This window comes from Tenrec ecaudatus, chromosome 12, assembly GCF_050624435.1.
Source record: "Tenrec ecaudatus isolate mTenEca1 chromosome 12, mTenEca1.hap1, whole genome shotgun sequence".
Classification (NCBI taxonomy): domain Eukaryota; kingdom Metazoa; phylum Chordata; class Mammalia; order Afrosoricida; family Tenrecidae; genus Tenrec; species Tenrec ecaudatus.
In genome coordinates, this window is record NC_134541.1 from 56200338 (window position 1) to 56205867 (window position 5530).

A 5530-nucleotide genomic window follows, 5' to 3' on the forward strand; every position below is an offset into this window, starting at 1 on the left:
CCTGAAGCAAACGCAGCGTTCGGTAGGTTTCTTTGTGGATGTTCTTCATGTGGAGCGTGGCCAGCACTGCACAGTAAAAGAAGACACCACCCTGAGGAGGTCTTGCCACAACCACTGCCAGACAGGAGACACAGAGCTCCTGGTCCCAGGAAAGAGCTGGGCCCCCACACCCATACACAGCACTGGAAGCCTGTGATGCATGATAAATATGTGACCCTGCCTTCATATCCAACCATGCCATTTCAAAGGGCTTCAGTTAGCATTTACAGCAAATGACAAATAGAAGTGAGAACCCAAAACACCAAACAAACTCATTGCCATTGAGTGGAATCCAACTCATAACAACCCTACAGGCAGGACATAACTGTCCCTTGTGGAGTTACAAGACTTTATCTGTTTACAGGAGTAGAACGCCATCTTTCTTCTGTGAAGCAGCCGATGGATTCAAACTGCTGACCTTGTGGTTAGCAGTGCCACAAGTAACCCACTCTGTACCCAGTGCTCCTAGAGAAATGGGAAGGGCAGTTCAAATATCCAATGTTATGTGATGAATACATTTAAGCCTAGAGAGGTGAGCAGCCCCAGACTTAAAACTTGACGACAAGTCCTTTTCACTTCTAATTCAGAATATTATTCTGCCTTTCTACTCCTACAAAAGAATTATGGTCTTGGAAACTTACAGGGGCAGTTCTACCCAGTCCTGTAGGGTCGCTATGAGCCGTCATTGACTTGACTTTTCTCCCACTGTAAAACGAGAGGGATTATGCAGTGGGCTGTGATCCACATGGCTGTCAGTTTGAAACCACAAGCATCCCTGGGGGAGAAACCCAGGCTTGTTGTTCCGGTCGCCAGTGACACTCTCAGAAACCCACAGTCACTGGCACGGCATTTCTCTGGCTCTGCGTTACTTCTATACTTGTTCACAATCACTTGGCAACAACAAAGATGGCTTTTCTCAGGTTCCAGCCAGGAGCCCAGCTTTAGGCCCCTGAGGAAACTGGGGTGGGTGGCGGGCATGTTCTGCACAGTTGATGCTCTAGGGACAACAGGGGTGAGGAAGCTGGCTCATTAACACTCAGCATTGACCAGGAGTCCCCATCACCGTTTCCAGAGACTATTGGGAAATAGAAAAGAGGAGATATCAGGGGTTTTCTGGTTCTTTTTCAGACAATGACAAGTGGAATATCTAGGGAAAAACAAACGTGTACCATTTTTTATGTAGCCTTTTGTCACTTCTTGTCCATCATCAGCAGTTAGGAGCAGCACCTGAATCTTTCTTGCCACCAGGGCCTAAGGAGAAACTCAAGGAGATAAAATGAACTGACCTCACCCCAATGGGATTCCTTCTCTCTACAAAATATTGTGGCAACAACATACTAATCTGTGTGTTAGACAATCACAAATCAAGGACGGCGAGTATAAACTCTACAGAAAACACTAAAAGATTAGTGAATATATCTATATCTATATCCATATCTATATCCATATCCATATCCATATCTATATCTATATCTATAAGATTGCTGTTGATATTAGTTGCCATTCAGTCTGCTTTGATTCAGGATGACACCACATTGGGACAGTCCAGCACCATCTTCAGGATCACTGGTATATTTGGATTCATATTTTATGAACATTGCTTAATTCCTCCCTGCCTAAAAAGCTCAGTTTCCAGATAATATCAGATGACATTCTTTTGTGATCTGTTAGACTTTCATTGGCTAATTATGGAGAGTAGATTACCAGGTCTTTCTTACTGATGTGTCAATCCTGCAAGCACTGCTGAACCATGTCCACCATGGGTGATCCTGCGAATACTTTAAATTCTTATAGCACAGCGTCTACTATCATAGCAGCATACAAGCCATGACAGTACAACATATCAACAGGTAGAGAATATGGCAAGACAGTATAGAAGAAACTAGAATAATAAAAAATGTATTCAGTCACCCAAGTATACATGTGAAGAATGCATAATTTGCAATGTTTTGTTACCTACTTAAGACAATTTTTTAAGTTTCTGTTTACTTATTTTTATTAAAAGATCATTTTATTGGGGCTCTTACAGCTCTTATAATAATCCATACATCGATTGAATCAAGCATATTTGTACATATGTTGCCATCATTATTTTTACAAATGTTTTTACAAATACAAACGTTTACTTTGTATTTGAGCCCTTGGTATCAGCTCTGCTTTTCCCCCTCCCTAGCCCCCTCCCACCCTTGTGACCCTTGATAAATTATAAATTATTATTATTTTCATATCTTACATTGACCATTCTCCCTTCCCCCTCCCGTTTCTGTTGCCTGTTCCCATGGGGAGATGGGGTGGTGGTGGTTATGTATTGATAATTGAGATCAGTTCCCTCTTCCTCCCCTCTACTTCCTACCTTCCCCCTACCCTCCTGGTATCATGCACTGCTCCCATTCCTGTTCCTGAATTCCGTGTCTTGAGCTCTTATCTCTTATCCGTACATGTGAATATGCTCCAGTCTAACCCACAGTGAAAGTCAGGACTGGGATCAGGATAGTGGGGGATGAGGAAGCCTCAAGGAACAAGAGGAGTATTGTGTGTTTCTTTGGTGCTATACTGTGCCGTGGTTGACTCACCCCTTCCTTGTGATCCTCCTGTGTGGGGTGTCGCATCATCTTCAGATGATTTGGGGGCCTCTGCTCTGACCCCCCCTCATTCTCAACAGTATGGTTATTTTGTTTGTTTTGCATCTTGTGATGTCTGTTACCTGATCCCATCAACACCTCATGGTCACACAGGCTGGTATGCTTCTTCTGTGTGAGCTTGTTGCTTCTATGTTAGATAGACACTTGTTTAACTTCAGTCCTTCAAGACCCCAGATGCTATATCTTTTGGTATCTGGGCACCATCAGCTTTCTTTATCACATTTGCTTGTGCACCTGTTTTGTCTTCAGCCATCATGCTGGGAGGGTGGGCTTCACAGAATGCCAGTTTGTTAGAACAAAGTGTTCTTGAATTGAGGCAGGGCTGGAACAGTGGCCCAAAGTCCATCCTCTACCTCAGTGTACTGCCATATAAACATATGTACATAGGCCAGTACCTCTATTTTTATGAATTAATATATATTTTTTGTACGCACCTGTATTTATACCTCTATCCACAGCTTTGCTTCCTAGATCTTTGCTCTGTTTCCTTTTACCTCCTCCTGCCCCACCATCATGCTTGCCCTTCTTCTGCCTCTAATTAATTTCTCTCAGCTAGATTGCTGTTGGTCCAACACTTCCAGGATCTGTATGTCCTCCTCACTGTTGATTTTAATTCTCTAGTTGTTCCCCTGTTGATGACCTTGTTTGCTCACTGTTCCAATCCCCCTACCTCCTCTCCCCCCATCCCCTCAACCAGTCCTTCTGGAACTGTTGCTTTCTCCTCAAGCTTTAAAATGTACTGAGACATCTGTAGACAATGGGACATCCCCTCACAGAAGGGTCACAAGGAAAGGATGAACCAATCAGGGGACAGTATAGCATCGATGACCCACATGATATTCCTCTGGTTCCTTGAGACTTCCTCACCCCCACTATCATGACCCCAGTCCTATCTTTCACTGTGGGCTAAACCAGAGCATGTGCACAGGTATGGATAAGAGATAAAGCTCACAATACATGGAATCCAGGAACAGGAATGGGAGTAGTGATGCCAGAAGGGTAGAGGGAAGGCGGGGAGAGAAGGGGAGGAAAAGGACACCAATCTCAATGATCAACCACCTCCTCCACCACACTCCCACTCCCCACCCAAGGGGGACAAGTAACAGAAACCATGGGAGATGGAAGAAGATATGAAAATAATCATTTATCATGGGGCCATGAGGGTGGTGGAGGAGGGAGGGAAAAAAGAGGAGCTGATACTGTGGGGTCCTGGTTTACAACTGCCAGCACCAGCACCATGACAGGCTGTATAAAACCAAAGTCTGGGGTAGGCTTAAGCTCTAATTTCAGATTCCTGGACACTGAGGTAATTCTGTCTGAGAAGGCATCACCTGTCCCAGACTGACCAGTAGGGAGCAGCGACCACCATCCCCAATTGACCAGTCAAGAGAATACGCGCGGAACTACTCGCCAACCACCACTGGACAACGCTGATGCCAGAAGTTTTCTCCAATAAGTTTAAAGAACAGCAACACTGGACTGCCCCCGGTCCCTAGCCCCATAAAAGCCCAGGGAACAAAGAACTCGGGGCTGATCCCCTTTGGACGCTAGGTCCCTGTTGTGCTGGGCAGTGGAGGGAGGGAAGCCCTAGCTCGAGCTAGAAAAATAAAACTCCTTTTGCCATTTTTGCATCTCAATTGGTCGTAATTCTTCCATGCTCCCAAGGTGGGCTCGCATTCCATTCCCCAATCAAACAATACTAAGGGCTCAATAGAAAGTAAATGTTTATAAGAGCTCCCAATAAAACAATCCTTTAAAAACATAAATAGATAAATAAAATTGACTCAGTCAGTATAAAAGAAGGTAAGAAAGGAGAGGAAAAGGATCATACAATAGGTGAGACAAGTAGAAAGAAAAGTCCAACATGATAGAGTTAAACACAAATTATGTTACGTGTAAAGTCAAAATACTTCATTTATGACAAAGGTTAACAAAAACATTTTTAGTTATATGCTGCCTTAAATATATTAATATAGAAGTGTTGAAATGAAATGGAAAGAAACTATGTATCACATAAACTCTAACCAAAAGAAAGTTGAGATATCCACAAAAGAAAAAATATTGTAGTATCATTTTTGTGTCCCATAAGAGTTATGTAGGTAGTTCTCAAGGGATCTCTGGTGGCACTGTGATTAAAGTACTGAGCTGCTAACCCAAACGTTGGTGGTTCAAACCGTCCGGCCCCTCCATGGAGAAAGATGCAGCAAACTACTTCCATAAAGATGCATAGCCTTGGACTTGGAAACCCTCTGGGACAGTTCGGATCTGTCCCACAAGGTCACTACAAATCAGAGCCAACTCATCAGAAATTAATTTGGGTAGCTCTCAGTCCCCTTTAGATGGTAAACAGATGGAAGGAAACCTTTAACTAGACTATCTTCATCTTCCTATCCCACAATAGCACGCATGCTACAGTCATCCAGGAAACGTTTGCTCCATGAACTGAGAAAAGAAGCATGCATACACGGAGGAAAAATAGAAGAATAGTTACCTTTTTGATATAGCGCATATATCCCTTATCCTTATAATATGAACCATATTCATTCTCAATCTGCAGAGCAATGATGGGGCCTCCCTTGTGGTACTGAAAATCAAGAATTTGAGAGTTTAAAAGTGAGAGTCTAGTGATAGTAATAGGCTGGACTTTCCAAAGTCTATCGCTGTACAAATGTATTGAGAGTGCCATTAAAAGAAGAAAACACACACACACACACCTCAAATCCCAATCTCCAGTCACACTACATTTCTGGAAATGTCTTACTCCACAACAGTTACCTCTGGAAAATCAAGTGCTCTTAGGGTTCTACCTTTCCTACAAATCCTTGGGTGGGGGGGGGGGGTGAACTCTC

At 43.4% G+C, this 5530-nt stretch overlaps 1 long non-coding RNA gene across 1 annotated transcript; it reads right to left on the reverse strand.

Moving 5' to 3' along the window:
- Positions 1–5268, reverse strand: LOC142422503 (uncharacterized). Its single transcript, XR_012779090.1, has 3 exons — positions 5173–5268; positions 1209–1290; positions 1–66 (listed from the first exon to the last, which is right to left on the reverse strand). It is a non-coding gene; the product is annotated as an uncharacterized LOC142422503 (long non-coding RNA).
- Positions 5269–5530: the final 262 nt, after the last annotated feature.